Genomic DNA, 17,203 nt, shown 5'->3' with positions numbered 1-17,203 from the left:
CTGACATTCTGGGGAAGGAGGGAACATAATTTTGAGTTACTGTGTTATTATATTCATATTTCTAGTTTTCAAACAAAGTCAAAAGGCTCATACAGGAACAGGAAAGTATGATCCATTCAAGGTTCAAATAAACACAAAAACCAACAAAATCTGTTCCCAAGAAAGACCGGAAGGTGGAACTAACAGGCAACAACTTTTGAAAAACAGTTTTTAAAATATTCAAGGGACTAATACAAGACTTGCAGAAACCCCTCAAGGTTATGTTTAAATGAAATGCAAATGTCAATAGCGAGATCACTAACAGATAAAGACACCAAAAGGGAATTCTGGTCAGGCATGATGGCACACACCTGTATACCAGCAACTCGGGAGGCTGAGGCAGAAGGATTGTGAATTCAAAGCCAGGCTCAGCAACTTATCAAGAACCTGTCTCAAACTAAAATTTAAAAAAAGGTCTAGGGATATGGTTCAATGGCTAAGTGTCCCTGGGTTCAATCCCCAGTATCAAAAAATTAAAATAAAAAAGAAGCAAAAGAAATTCTGCAGCTGTAAAGTACAATAATTGAAAACCTCAATGGGTAGATACTCAGATTTAAGCAGACAGAAGAATGAGCAAACTTGAAGACAGGGAAACAGAAAGATTTTTCCGAGGAACAGTAAAAAAAAAAGGATTGAAGAGGAGTGAAAGAGCCTGTGGGTCTGTGGAACACTGTCAGCTCGAGGACTGTACACATTGTGGGTACCCCAGCATGAGAAGAGAGAGGAAGAGGAAGACAGAATATCCAAAGAAACAATGGTTACAAACTCCGCAATGTTGCTGCCAATCACAATTATAAACTTGAGGTTGAATGACCTAGGAAAAGGGCAGGTACAAGGTGTGGGAGGAGAACACAATGAGTCAATGACAGTCTGTGATTGAGAGCTAAACTTGCTCAGGAGAAGCCAGAAAGGACACAGGAGTTGGGCTGAAGTCACTGAGCTGGAAACAAACAGTCCTAAGAGGGGACTGAAGATGTTGGTTCCATAAAAGATCAGAGCTTCAGTCTGAGCTTCCTGGAAATGCAGAGGGGACGGACTTGACAAAAGAAGGAATCCATAGTGGGAGCAGAAAGGAAGTGGGGGAATCTACAAGAGCTTCCTACATGCAGGAAAACACAAATGGCAGTCAAAGAATTAGAGGGAAACAGGGCAAAGAGACCTAGGACGTGAATAAGAATTACAGGGTGGTGACAGTTGGTCAAAGGGTGGAGATTACAGGGCTGGAGATGCATCTGCACAGAGTCTATAAGTTTACACTGTGAGGAGCTGGGAGGCTCAGATTTCAACATACAAATTTTGGAGGTACACAATTCAGTCCATACAAGAATTGCAGATTTATGCCATATGACTGCACGTTCTCAAACCGCAGGTGTGATTCTTCAGGATAATGAGAAAGAGCATAAGAGAAGAAAATATGGTATCTCTTTCACAGGCAAAGGCTGAGTCCCAGGTCATATGCTTGCCCTCTCTGCCTCAGAGATACTGAGCCCAGACAAAATGTTAGGTGTGAGTGTGTGTGTGTGTGTGTGTGTGTGTGTGTGTGTAGAGCAAACGCAGGTAAAAGAGCAGATGTATATCATAACTGCAGGAATTCACACCTTAATGATGGAAATCTTTATTGGCAAAAGATCAAAATAGTACTGATCTCAGATAACAAATGGCAAACTTGTCTTTCTTTCATTTAAAAATTTTTTTGCCATTAAACATTTTCCTATACGTATTTTTATATGACTGCCATGACTTACCACAACCTAGCAGCTTTTAATAAAAACTTTTGTAGTTTATGGTTTGCAGATCAGAAATCTCAGGGGATTGCTTCATCCTCTGATAGTAGTATCAGAAGGCTGAAATCAAGGGTCTTGCAAGCTCTGTTCAGAAGACATTGGGTAAGTGTTCACTTCTCAAATATTTTAGAGGTTGGAAAAATTATATCCTTCTATTAGAGGATAAGCATGCCCGCTTTCACCACTTTTATTCAACAAAGTGCCAACAGGACTAGTCTGAGGAATTAGGCAAGAGATAGAAATAAAGAGCATCCAAATTCAGAAAGAGGGAGTAGACGGTCAGTGTAGATAGATGGCATTATCTTAAATATATACAACCCCAAATGTCCAACATTACTAACTACTAGGAAACAGTGAATCAGAACCACTCTATCACCTTGCTCCAGTTAGAAAGGTTATTGGGAAACAGACAAAGGATCATAACTACTGCAGAATGTGGAGAAAATGGAAACTGTTGGTGGAAATGTAAATCATTACTGCCATCATGGACATCAATGCAGAGGTTCCCCAAAACATTACTACAACTGATGTATGAAGCAGCAATCCCACTACTGGGAACCTACCTCACTGAAATGATGCAAGTTTATTGGAGGAAGCAAAGCATTTCCGTGTTTACTGCAGCACTGTTCAACATAACTGCAAAATAGAAACCAACCAAGAGTCCATCTACTGAAGAATGGATAAAGAAAACATGGTACCCGCACACAGTGAAATTCTATTCTGCATGAACATATATAAAATCCTGTCATTTGTGACAACACAGATAGAACTGGCGGTCACTGTGATCAGTGAAATAAGCAAGACACAGAAAGACAGGTGGCACACAATCTTATCTACATGTGGGGAATGAAAAGTGTGATGTCACAGTAGGAGGGAGGAGTGACATCACCAGAGGAGGGAGCGAGATGGTGATTACCAGGTGCTGGGGACAGTAGGGATAGAGACGAATGAAGGAGGGTTGATTTAAGAGTGTTGAGCTATAATCAGATAGGAAAAAGGAGACCTGGTGTTCCATTGCACAATAGGGTCTCCATGAATAATGATGTTGCACTGAATACTTTTTTTAAAAAGAGAAGGAAAGCTTTTGAATGTTTTCATGATAAAGAATTTTCTTGTTTGAGGATTTATATGTACCGTGATTTGAACATTACCAAATGAGCACATTGTACTTGAATATCCTGTGGTACCTTATAATAACGTGCAATTTTTAGGTACCAGGTAAAAATAAATACATTTAAAACATTTCTTTTCCACAGTTTCCTTGAGTACTCACACACTCACCATCTTTAGTGCAAGTAATAATATGAAGAATCCCTATCAGACTTCATATCTCTGACCATCTCTTCTGATGCATCTCTCTGCCTTCTGCATGTAAATACACTAGTCAACCAGATTATCCAGGGCAATCCCCTCTCTTAAAATACCTCGCCTGTAATCCCAGTGACTCAGGCAGCTGAGGAGGGAGGATCGCCAGTTCAGAACCAACCTCAGCAACTTGGAGAGGCCCTAAGCAACTCAGTGAGACCCTGTCTTTAAATAAAGTTTTTTTAAAAAAATGGTTGGGATGTGGCTCAGAGGTTAAGTGCCCCTTGGTTCAATCCCCAGTACCACAAGAAAAGATCAGCCCATCAGTAGTTTTAGAACCATCTTCACACCCCTTTTGCCCCGCAACCTAACACAACCTCAGGTGTAACTAAAGAACTTCTCTCCACGTAGCCTAGAAACAGTAAGTTACCTGACCCCCTCCTCCATTTTTTGCTTGTAGTTCTCCAAAATAACTGCAGAAATTGATGAAAAGGTAATTCCTTGTCATTCTCAAAGGGGAACAGAAAAACACCATGTCCCTGAACCCCCCCTGTTCCCCAAAATCTAGCTATGTAAGGGAATAGTGAGGGCAAGCCTGGGTCAGCATGTCCAGACACACATTCACTCGAGGTACAATGGCTTGCCCTCACACACACTGGGAGCTGGAGCAAGTGTGTGTCACCTGTGGAAGTTGTTCTTTGCACACATGCCCAGACAGTTCCTCTCAGGATGCTGGTTACACAAGCAAAAGCAGGCTCATGCTGATAATATCATAGGGTCTGAAGCATATGTCAAACCTTCTCAGTGGTGACTGGTGTGGAGCTGAGGGCCCTGTGGGAAGGATATGTGTCACTTGGTCAGCAAGCCACCACTGGACAAAGTGCCAGGAAGAAGAGGAGGACCTGCCTGGCAAAGCACAAGGAGGAACTGAGAGACAGTTCACTGCCACTGGACCATCCCTGTAAGCAGTTCTCAATGAAGCCTTGAGCCTCATTCATGTCTCTGGGTGTTTTTTTTTGGTTGTTGTTGTTGTTTTTTAAATGTCTTGTGAACCTATCACACGGCTCTGGCCCACAGGGATCGAGGATCTCTGACACACCCTGCGAAAGGAAGAAGTTTTTGGAAGAGCACAGGCTCTGTTCCAATCTTCCCTGGAATCGGCATGCCCGTTGACAGGTAAGCCCAGTGAGTCATGTGATTCTAGGGTGGAGAACCCAGGGTGGGCATCTTTCTGGGTTCCCTCAGCTGTGGGACAAGTGAAGCACACTCCAAAAGAATGAGTCCTCCCTGGGGAGGCTTCATGAGTGCTGGGGACCGGCTTAGAATGAGTCCTGAGCAACTGCCGTCCTTGCTCCCCATCTGTAACTGGGGTGGGTGGGTGTTCTGTGTCACCAGACTAAGAGAAGTCAGTTTCCAGTCCACTCTGAACTTGGTTTTCAGTAACATCTGAGGTTGGAAGTCTACTCATGGTTAATGATACTGGATTTTTGGCAGTGAAAAAAATAGCATCATCCAAAGTGTAAATGTATCTACAAATCTTTACCACTGTTACCCCTTGTGATGATTTCTTATAAAGAGGAAGCCAAGGGAAGTCGGATTCCCCTCCTCTTGTTACTTTTTTTTATAATGACAATAATTCCATATATGCATATTAAAGATCATAAAACATAAAATAAAGGTGTAACACCTTATTTTTCAACATTATTGAAGTATAAGCGACAGAAATTATATACTTTTAAGGAATTCAGTGGGATTGGCATGTATGTACACTGTGAAGTGACCCCTCAACCAGGCTAGCACTCATGTTCACCTCACATAGATGTGTGTGTGTGTGTGTGTGTGTGTGTGTGTGTGTGTGTGATGAGATACTGAAGGTGGATTCCCTAAGGAGACTTCAAACACACAAAGTCATTGTCAACCACGACCATGCTCTGCATTCAATCTCCAGAGCTCATTCATGCTTTGAGAATTTGAATCCTGTGAAGATCCTCTTCCACTTCCCCACACCATTACTGCTGGGTAGTTCCTTTCACTCTCTGCTTCCATAGTTAACAACTTGAGATTTTGCACAGAAGTGGGATTATGTAGCATCTGGTGTTCTGTGGCTTGTTACACTTGGCATGATGACCTCGAGGTGCCTCTGTGTTGTTGAAGTGGAAGGATTTTCCTTTTTTCCAAGGCTGAAGAACACTCCATGGCATCTGTGAACCACATTCTTGCTGTGCATTGACACATGGGTGGACATTCAGTCTGTTTGTGAAGATCACTACAGTGGCAAGGCAGCACAGATGTCTTTAGGGGACACTATTCGCATGCCTTTGACTATATGCACAGAAGTAGGTTTGCTGGGTCTTATGGTAGTTCTGGGTTTAGTTGTTGGAGAAAACTCCAAATGGTTTCCTTAATGATCATACCAATTTACGTACCTGAATGTGTATAAAGATTTTTTTCTCCAACATTCTCACCATCAACTGATATCATTTGGTCTCTAGTAACTATTCTAGCAGGTTTGAGGATACATCCCATTGACATTTGGACTTGCATTTCTGAGATGGTTCGTGGCTGAGCACCTTTTCATACTTACCTGTCCTTGGGAAGATGTCAGTTCAGGGGCTTCCCTCGGTTTCAATGGGCTATTCCTGTATGAGTCCTTCTGTGTTGTGGATGTCAGCCTCCCACACACACATGTGCCCTACCAGCACTTTGTCCCATTTCTGGGTTGTCTTTCAAGTTTGCTGGTTTCCACTTTGCTGTGCAGGAGCTTTTACATTCAACAAGTCCCACCTGTTCAATTTCCCTGTTGCTACCCATGCTTGGGTTGCCGCATCAGCAAACCAGGATGATGACAGCATCATGGGGCTTCCCAGGGTTGTCTTGTGGTAGCCACATAGTGCCAGGGCTCACGTCTCAGAAATCTACCTATAAAGGGTTCTTCTGTGCTATAGAAGAAAAAGATACCACCTCATGTTTTAAAATGTGGGTATGTGTTTTTCCACACTCCATTTATTGAACACACAGTGATTACCCCTTTCATATTTTGCCATCTGTGTTAAAATACAGATAACCACAGGTGCGTGGTTTGTTTCTGGGTGCTCTTTATTCTGTTCTCCTGGTGTAGGAGTCTGTATTCATATTAGTGCCACACTGCTTTTATTATTATATCATTATGTAATATGAAATTCATGTGACATACCAATCTATTTTTCCTGCTCAAGGTTGCTATAGCTGTTTGGATCTTGTGTGTTTTCAAACCAACTGGAGGTCTGTTTTGTCTTTTTATTGTGAAAAGTGTCATGGATATTTGACAGGGATTTCAGTGAATTTGTAGATCATTTTGGGTAATATGGATTTTTATTTTATTTTATTTTTTGGTACCAGGGATTGAACCCAGGGGTGCTTTACCACTGAGCCACATCCCCAGTTCTTTTATTTAGAGGCAGGGTCTCGCTGAGTTGCTTAGCACCTCCTTAAGTTGCTAAGGCTGGCTTTGAACTTGCCATCCTCCTGCCTCAGTCTCCCAGTCTTCTGGGATTACAGACTGTGCACCACACCCAACTGGACTTTTAATAATAATATTATTTCTTCTGATTCATGGACATGAAATACATTTCCATTTACTTGTTTCTCCTGCCATTTCTTTCAATAATATAATTTGAGGTATGCAAATCATTCAGGTTCTTGATTAAATTTATCACTAAGTATATTATTCCACTTGAGACCATTGTAAATATGATTGATTCCTCCATTTACTATTTAGATTGTTTTTGGAATGTAGAAACAACTTATTTTTATGAAGGATTTCTGTTCTGCAACTTCACTTCATTCAAGTGGTTATTACTTCTCAAAACTTTTTGGTGGGGTATTTGGAATATACACATAAATAAGTATATATATATATATATGTATATATACATACTACATGTGTGTATATGTGGGCATATATATGTGCATTATATGCGTGTATGTAAATACATACATAGATCCTACATATATTCATATATGTCGTCTTAAACATAATCAATTTTACTTCCTCCTTTCCAATTTGGACTCCTTGTTCTCTTCTTGCCTAATTGCTCACAAATTCTAGGACAGCACCAGAAGTGGTGGAGGTGAGAACAGTAAGTGTCCTTGGCAGTTTCTCTAACACAGGAGAGCTCTTGACTTTTCAAACTGAATGTCATGTGGACTTTGGACTCATGATGTACAACCTTATCATGTTGACATACATTACATCAATTTGCCTTTTCTTCACATTTATCAGAAAAATGCACAGGAGCTGGCCTGTGGAGAAATGAAATAAATCTTTCCTATGTGATTTCTGGCCTTTGCCCTGAGGCACTGAGAGATGATCTGCAAGCCCTGGTTTTCTTGGTTGCTTGAATATTGAGTGTGCTGACATTCTGATTCATGACTGGCTTTGGGACACATCATACCAGTTCCAGACACTTGGAGAGCATGTTCTGCCCCCTCCCACTCAGGACTGATGTGAGGGATGAAAACTAAAGTCAGCCCTGCAGAGTATCTGACCAAGCCCTAGGAGCTCAAGGCAGCCACACTGTGCCCTTGCCTGGCTGTACACTCTCCAGATGTCGTATACTAATGCCCAGAGAGCAATGCCACTGTAACTCTCCAGGGAAAGATCCCACCTACAGTACCTGTTCTGGAAAGTTGACATTCTCCCTGCCTTGGCTGATTAACCTTGTGACTTTCCCCTCTAACAAAACATAAGTATGAGCACAGCAGCCTTCAATTAGTTCCATGAGTCCTTGCAGGGTACTTGAGATTGATTTGGGAATCCTGGACTTCCATGCAGGGTCAGAAGTGAGGGTGGGTCCTTGGGAAATGTGCTCCTATAACTTCTCAGTTGGTCTCAAACCTCTCAAAGGAGAATGGATAGGGGACCGAGTTCAAATTGTGGATTTATGTTTGGAAAACCAAATGTCCAATGGTCAATTCTGCCTGTTCAACCATTTCCTCTTGGAGCTGAGTTTTTGAGGGCCATTTTTTTTTCCAGCAACCAATTTTATTTTATTTTATTTTATTATTTTTATTGTAAACAAATGGGATACATGTTGTTTCTCTGTTTGTACATGGAGTGAAGGCATACCATTTGTGTAATCATGAATTTACATAGGGTAATGTTGTTTGATTCATTCTGTTATTTTTTTTTCTTCCCCCCCACCCCTGAGGGCCATTTTTATAAACATCTCTGTCTTTTTAGGGTATATTTCTGTTTAGATTTACTATCATTGTCGGTGTTGCATTGACAAACTGTATTTTCCTAAAAATTTCCATATCATTCTTCCCAAATTTCTTAACACATGGTTCTACACTATTTAATCCTCAGCTGTTCTTTTGTTTCATACCATTTCAGCTGTTGAATGGTTCATGTCCTAGATTAATGGTGTAGGTATGAAGGATGATGTTGATTTAAGAATATTTTAGAAAAGCAGGAAGCATAGTAAAGCACAAAGGCACCTCTGCTAGTTGCTGACACATACAACCCTCCATATTTCCTGCTCTTTCCAACCATCACAGATCATAGAAATGTAAGAATGTCTCACATACCCTTCAAAGATCATGTTGGGGATACAAAAAACAAACAAACAGAAAAAAAAAAAAAAAACTGCACGTTTGGTAAACAGCAGTTGGCAAAAACTTTTTCCAGCGATGCCCTGGGCTCCCCAGGCCTGCACTGTCATTGCCTCTACAGCTGAAGTGATCATAGTGGTTCTAAGGGGAAGTGAGGTCACAGAAGCACAGACTTTCATCTCAGGGGTCAGCTACCTCCTTGCCTCAATGCTGGCTATCCAAACCTCACACTCAGCCCACCATATCCAGAGTTAAAGAGTCAGGTGAGTATTTTGTATTTCAGTCTGGGAGGCAGAGTGGATAAGGAAAGGCAGTCTGCCTAAGAGCTCATATCTGGAAAAGGGATTCTAGGGTAGAAAAAGATCTGGTGCAGAGGGGCACAAGGGGGGACAAGCAGAGGAACATTCCTCATTCCTGAGCTCAGCTAGGGGCGATAAGGGCGAGACCCTACACCAATACTTGATGGCACCTCTCAGAGTTTAATGGATCCTCACTGAGGAGGATAGTTGGTGACCCACCCAGTGGTGGAGAGATGAGATTTCAGTGAAATGTGTCTGTTGTTCAAATTAGTCAACATGAATCCAAGGGCAAGTTGACAGGATTAATAGTATTATGCTTATCTTGCCTTAATGCTTTTAAGAGAGTAGGATGAAACTTTGTGATTTACCTAATTCTGTGCTTAAGGTTGAAATCATTTGTGCAGCGAGAAATTTGTATTTGGAAATGTACTTCTGCGTATATGGTGCAGATAGCAGAAACAGTGTGTGTCATCTACTAAAAACACCTGTGCTCTTCTGGACCCATATTACCACACATACATACCTGTGTCCTGTGACCTAACCCTCATTCTTCTGTGATGCCTATCCTAGGGGTCTCAGGTAGCCCCCCCCAACTTCCATTACCCATATAAAACCTATCACTAGGGTCATCCTTTTTTTCTCTGATAACTATTTCCAATTCCAGTATCTCAGTCTATTCCCCATGGCTTCACAACCAAAAGTCCAAGCTTTAATTTTCAGGAATGCCAACTCTCAATTCAAATCCCAAACCAATTACAGCCAATTCCATTACCCTCCATTTTGCCTCTGGGTGCACAGCTCTTTGTATTATTATTTCTTTCATGTAAGCATGGTCCTAAATCAAGATACCTTCTTGAGTTTCTTGACTTTTCATGGCCTCCAGTTATACGGCATGGTTGGGTAGCCTCATATTTAGTTGTGAAATCCAATAGCATGCTTCTTTTTTCTCAGATTTTCTGATGTTTCTCTTGCTTCATGGCCTCCTTAGCTCTCTCCCCGGACTACCTTCCCCACCTCCCTCTTTGCCCTGGATCTAATTGGTCTCCCTTTAAGGTCCATTGCCTCCCTCCAGACTCACGCTCTTTTTCTGCCACTCTAGGCCTGTTTGGACAGATACTTAATCTGGGACATCCTATCCCATGTGTATTTACAACTCGCCACCAAGTGTATGTATGAATACCTAAGAGACCTTAAATCGTCTAGAGTATTATTAATCAGTGACCTTCAACTTTGTTCCCCCTACTCCACATCCACAGGCACCCCTGTGTTCCCTTGTAAACATACACACCATGTCTCTGTTCCCTGGAAGACCTACGTTCTTGATATCCTTTAGCTCTTTGCCCCCTCAGGCTAAAACCCAGCCATGCACATTAACTTTTTCTAGATATTCTACAACATTTTGCCCTTCTCAGCTCTACCTTCTATCCCTTGCACTCTCTCCTCAGCATTCCAGGGTCCACATCAACTCGTCCCCTGAATTAGTCAGGGTTCTCAAGAGGAACAGAATCGCAGGATATGTTTGGAAATGGGACTTATTAGATTGACTTACAAGACTAGAAGCTGAAGAGTCCCACAATAGCTGTCCGCAGGCTGGAGAGCTGGGGTCTCCAGTATCTGTTCAGTCCAAGGAGTTGGAGCCTCACAAAAAGAAGGATCAATGATGCAGCCCCAATCCAGGACCAAAGGCCTGGAAACTCCTGGAGAGTCACTGGTCATAGTCCACTTTGGAAGAGGGCAGGAACTGGAGGCTGATATCCTCAGGCAATCGTAGCAGCGATGAAAGCACCTGCTCATGAAGAATCAAGCTGCATCTGTAGCTGCTTTCTCCTTCTTCCCCGGTTTCTGTGTTGTTGTTCCATCCAGGTCCCCAACCTATTGGATTGTGCTGCTCACAGTTTTGGTGGGTCTGCCTCAGTTTGCTGTCCTCTATGCCAATCATTGCTGTAAACACCCTCACTGACACACACAGAAGCCTCTTAATCATAAACAGATCTTAATTCAATCTAGTTGAAGATTCAGATTGACCATCACAGCCCCATATTCCCCTTGCTGGTGTCCTCTTTCTTACCACTTCTTTCTAATACCATGCAGAGTAAATGCCCCAAACCTGCTTGCTTTGCTACCACAGATGTGGACCCAAATTATAAGCCTCACAGCATCTATTAAGATTTTTTGTAAATATGGTTCCTTCAGGGTTGGAGGGATTATAGTAACAGAAAGGGTTGCCTTTTCTTTGGCCACCTCTTGAGACTGTTGCATTGGTTTTAGTAGTACCAGCTCATGTAATAGTTACAAAAATGGTAGATCTTTCTGTAAAACCATCTGATCCTGCCACTGCCAGGGGCAAGGGATCCCTTTGAAAACTTTCCCTGTTTCTTGGATGGATATTGTTCTGCTTCCCCCTCCTGTCAAGAATTGGTGTCAATAGTGGTAGGAGATATTTTCCCACAGAAACATGGTATGAATTGGTATCAAATAGTGCAGATGAGTTCCAATTAAATGTCTTGTATTTGTGCAAATGAATCCCATGGCTTTCAAGGTGAGTTATTAGCATCATTTTCTTCCTTTTATTTGTGTTTGTATTAAAACCTTCCACATGTTTTTTCTCATTCCATTTCTATCCTATACTTTCAATGATGGTGTCACTCATGAGAATAAACAGGAAGCCACCAGGTTTGGGGTAGAAAACTTCTCAGGGAGGCAAAGAATAAAATGGAACATGCACACCTCATTGCCAGTCCTTCACATGATAGACCTCAGTATTTCCTGCTCCCTGTAAGGGAGAGACCCTGTCTGCCTTCAGGGATCATGGATGAATAAGAACCTCTCCAAACATTCCACTCTACTCTTAAGAGATGCTAGCAAGAAACATAACATCTTTTGATAAACATCGCCTGGGGAAAAGTTCTCAGAAGTGTCCTCAGCTCCCCAAGACTGCACACCCATTGCTGCTACAGGCACAGTGATAACTGTAGGTTCCAGGGGAGGTGAGGTTACAGAGTCACAGACCCATATCTCGGGAGCTGGATGTTTCCCTGCATCACACATCCTGGTCCCAGACACCTCTGCACTGAGATCACCATCCTGGCAAAGAGAAATAGCCTGTGTGTATTTCCAATGTCAGTCTGAGAGCAGAGTCTGTGAGGGAAGGTTCATTCCAAAAGTCCAGGTAAGTGATCACATCAGAAAAAGAGATTCTGGTTTGAATCCAATCAGAACCATGGTGGAATCAGCCAGGTAGTGAAGAAAAAGCAGGTCCCAAACCTTGCTCCAATCCCTGATGACTCCTAATTTAACTTAATGTGATCTCACTGAAGATGGTCGTTGAATTAAACACTAATGTTCAATGTTCATGAGGATTTTGTTCTGAAATGAATCTGCTACTTAGGCTCCATGACAAGAATCCTGATCTAAATCTTCGGGATTTCTAGAGCTGAACCTATAATCTCTCCACACTTGTAAAGACTGCAAAGAATTTCCAGAAATCCTCTAGTCCTTTGTAGAAAGTGTTTCTGAATGGTGACTGCTTGAGCAGAATTTCCTTTAATTCTGGGAATGATGCAATCCATGGGCACAGCAATTGCAGTAATCCTGAAACCAGCAGTGGTCTATGCTTCTGGTGAGGCGCTTTCCCTGCTCTACGTAGTGAGGAGTGTGTAGGAAATAGTGAACACAATCCTTACAGGTTTCCAGCTTCACCTGTCAGATGTAATACCTTCTTGTTTTTGCCTGTTTAAACATATTCCCTTGATGATAGCAAATATGACATCAGGCCTAGGAGTTTGAGAGTGGAGGAGGTGATGAGTGTGCAGAGGGCAGATAGACAATCTCTTCACCTTATGCTCAGTTTTCCTGTGGATTTTTTTTTTTTCGGTGCTGGGGATTACACGGCAAGCACTCTACCAACTGAGCTACATCCCCAGCCCTCCAGTGATTTTTTTGAATTTGCTTTAATGAAAAGTCTGTGAAAGATATGCATTTGAATGACAGGTGATAATCTGGTATCTGAATCTTAGAAGCACAAGACCTGCTCCACATCTGCAAGATGGCACAGGGGACTCCTATGGTGGTATCATACACCAGTCCTACTGCTTTGAAATAGTTGTGCTTATGTCAGGTAGTAATTAACACTTGAGTGTATTTACCTAAATCAATAACTCTTTTCCACCTTGCATTTTTTTATCATGTGTTGATGCTTTATGTCTCAAAGCTTAGAAAATGGCAGATTGTTACCAATTCTTCCGGGGGTGCTCTTGTGCTTGCTTTCCTAACACACACCAAATGGTTCCTGTGGTAGCTGTCCTGACGTGCAGCCAGTACCGTGTCCCTGATCATAACTCCCTATGGGATACTTGTCTGCTGGAGTATAGTTCCCTCAGAGTTTCTGCATTAGTAAAAAGTCTCAATGTTCCCTCGTAACTGACCTTGGCCTAGAGAATAACTCTTTCCACACAATGAGGCATTGAAAGGGACACACGGTTGGGTCACATTGTTAACAGTAGTCTACTTTACACTTTTTAAAATTTTTATCTTTTTAATTGATAAATCATACATAAATGGATTTTGATGATTGTACATGTTGTAGGACCACATGGGTCATGCAGTCATATAAATACATGACATAATAATGTCTACTTTATGCTTTCAATATACTCCCTGGTGTTCTGCCATTGCAACTAATATTTTCTTTCTTTGTGTGGTGCTGGGGATTGAACCCAGGGCCTTATGCATATGAGGCAAGCACTTTACCAACCGAGCTATCCCCAGCACTGCAACTAAGCTTTTAAATGAACATGTTTCTTTCTCTTCCTCTCTCCCTGCTCCTCCCTAATCTCTCCCCCTCCCTAATCCTAGAGAAAACGAGATCACCTTTCTTCCCTATTTTAGGCAGATTTATCTGTCCTTAAGTACATACCCATTATAGGAACTAATAATCCAGTCCTTGGGTACTGGGGATGTAAACCAGGGGCATGTAACCACTGAGCCACATCCTCAGTCCTTTGTAATTTAACTCACTAAGTTACCTAGGGCCTCACTAAATTGCTGAGGCTAGTCTTGAACCTGTGATCCTCCTGCCTCAGTCTCCCGAGTTGCTAGGACTACAGGCATGTGCCTCTGCACCTGGCATCCTCTTGGGAAGGATCTTGGAGCTGGAGTTGGTCTGTCAGAGGTAAAGTATATGGAAGAAATTCTGTATGTACAGGCATACAGTTGCATGTAAAGAGTCTGAACAGTCAGGATCTAAGTTGAGGATGTATAAAGGCACTGCCTCTGGTGTGCAAGGATAGTAGGAAACCAGAACAAGAGTTCTTTTTAAAACAAGATTTAAGTCCTTGAAACCCAGTGCTGGCAGTTCCAGCATTGTTTCTCAGCTTGGCCTCAGAAAGTTGCAGATCAGTTCACTGCGGATCAGACACACCAGCTTTGGGATGGATAAAAAAAAAAAAAAAAAAAAAAACCTGAGAAAACCTGCCTGACTATAGAAAAATGTCCAGAGAACCTGACCTCTGCCCTGACTTCCAGCCAATTGGATTTGGAGACTGCTGGCCACAGAGAATGTGGCAATAGTTTTCAACAATATTTAAAACCTGGGAAGAGGAATAGTCTCTCCTTTTAAGATCTGACAGTGATACCACTGTTTACTGGTGATGAGTTCTACTCCCTCTAATGTTGAAGTTTGAACACTAGAGAAGCACGCCAAGGCAAGCATATTAAGCAGGTTTTATTTAAAAGTAGTAATACAGACTTCTCCCGGGAGGGAGAAGGGGGCCATGGCTGATGTTCTAAAGTCCCCAGAAGTGAGCTCACCCTTCATCTTTTATAGGTTAAGGTCTCTTTTGTTCTCCAGTTCTCTCCCCTATCTCTCCTTCCAGCCTCTGTGATTAGACCCGGTTTTGCATAAAGTGAGAAGTGATGGGCAGGGGGAGAGCCAAGGTGATCCAAGCTGGTAAGGGCCCAGGGGCATTAATTTGCATCTCCTTGTCTGTAGCCCATGACAAGGGCAGGTAAATTTGGTTATCAGTGGGCTCTGCAGGTCCTTGACATTCCATTCTCCCAGGGCGGTCTCCAACTTCCAGAGGTAGATGGCTTTCATGGCTTCCATTTGCTTGATTTGACCCAATCCCCTATTTCTACACTAACTGCCTGTCCCCAATTCTGGCTTCAACAGGACACCCCATTTGGCCAGGGGATAGCCATCAATGGGGCAGAGCAATTCTTGCTGTGACAGTACCACATCAATTTAAATGCATGAGGAGACTGGCAAGATAAACAACTGCACCCAGAAAAGAAAAAACAAACTAAGGCCAACCCATGTTTTGTCGGCAGCCTCTGCAAAGGCATCTTCAAGGAAGCCTAGAGAACCAGATGGAAAGAGCCTCCTCCACTGAATATCAATATGCCTAGTGTAATAAAAAAAAGACCCAAAAGGAGCCTCTGGGTACAACTGATGGCATTGTGATAATGATAGGGGAGACAGGTCAGCCTCAAAAACATCCTGTGCTCTAATTCCTTGAATGCAACCTGGGAGAAAAAGATCAAGGCACAGTTTTGTACATGCCAGATTGTTTGATACCTCTCTGGGATAAAATTTGTTGTGTAAATTAAATGCACAGATAATGTTTGTTTCAGAATACAAATTTAAGGAAGGGACTAAAACTAAACAAGAAATATAAGAAGGTTATAACTATGGAAATACAATTTAGTATGAAAAATTAGAAGGTAAAAAATGTTTCCAGATGAGAAGTATTTTCTATGGTCAGGTAATATTGTGCTAAAATCCAAGATGAGAGAAAGGACAAAACTAAGGATAGAAGCAAGTCATAGAGTATCCAAGTAAGTTGCAGAAGTTTGTGGAAGGCAAATCTCAAAACGTTTGTGTCTGTGATTAAATTGGCTGTAATTAGCACGATCTATCAAATTTATTCAAATTTAAATATACTAATATGAAGCATAGTCTGAAACATTGATCTGCTCTTATCTATCAAGATAATTTTCTTTTATCTGTAGATTTTATTAGGGAAACTAAGCCTTAAAGGAATTAGGGTTTGTACCTGTTTTAAAGTCTTTCAGATGATTACTTAATAACTGCTTAAGTAAACAACATTATTTTACAGTATAACAACATAATTGACACCCTAAATATATGTGACTAGATACATGTATACATCTGAGAACTATATCTGTCTAAGCCTTGTCTAAGAATTCTGTAAAAGTTCATAAAAGTACAGTTTACCATCAAAGTAAGCAAGAAGTGCTCTCTTTTATGTATTTTATCTGACATAGAAGGGCCACACTACCATTTGGTTTATCTCTGTTTGCTTTGACTAAGTCTATTTCTGATCATTAATGCTGCTTTCCAAATATATAAGATCTAAGGCTACCCTTTGATTTTTGCTAGTACTGCTAACCCATGCAGACCTGTGATTATTGTTACCCGTTCTGTGATGGGCTGATCAGACAAGTCCAACCTGCTAGAGTAGACGGTTTCTAAGATTTCCAGGCAGTTATGCGGTATTGTTACATTATCATCTAAAGGCAACAGTGTTGCTGAATTTAAGGAGGACATGATTTTAAAGTTGACATTGGGGTAGTCTAATAGCATGACATGGTATCTCCCCAACTTCCCAGCTGTTAGCTGCTAGCCGTCTTCTGTTCTAGTAGGACTAAGACTTGGTGAGGGACAAACCCAGTGTGGGTTGTCCTAAAGTGAACTTTTCAGCCTCTCATAGTAAATCACAAGTGACCACTATGGCCCCAAGGTGCGGGGGAGGGGGCATCCTTCTGCCATGTGGTCAAGATGTTTTGACAAATAGGCTACTAGTTGTGGTACGTCTCCCAGTGTCTGTAAGAGAACTCCAAGTGTTGTACCTTATTTCTCATGCACATATAATCTGACTTCTTTTTGTAAGTTAGGTAGGCCCAGGGCAAGGGCTGTCATGAGGCTATGTTTTAACTTCTCAAAAGCAGCTTGGCATTCTGGGGTCCAAGTCAAAAGTCTTATTTCTCTCCTTTTCAATGCCTCATATGTGGAATTTGCTACTAGTCCAAAATTAGCATCCAGATACAGCAGCATCCTGTCATTCCCGTGTAGTGTAATTGCCTCCAGAACCTGGGTTCTCTAAGTTTCAAAATAGCTGGCTTTCGACTTGACATCAAACCTTGGGTTCCTTACTAATTTGGAAT

Source organism: Sciurus carolinensis, chromosome 16 (assembly GCF_902686445.1).
Source record: "Sciurus carolinensis chromosome 16, mSciCar1.2, whole genome shotgun sequence".
Lineage (NCBI taxonomy): Eukaryota > Metazoa > Chordata > Mammalia > Rodentia > Sciuridae > Sciurus > Sciurus carolinensis.
The sequence above is the reverse complement of the archived record's forward strand: the minus strand, read 5'-3'. Positions refer to the sequence as shown.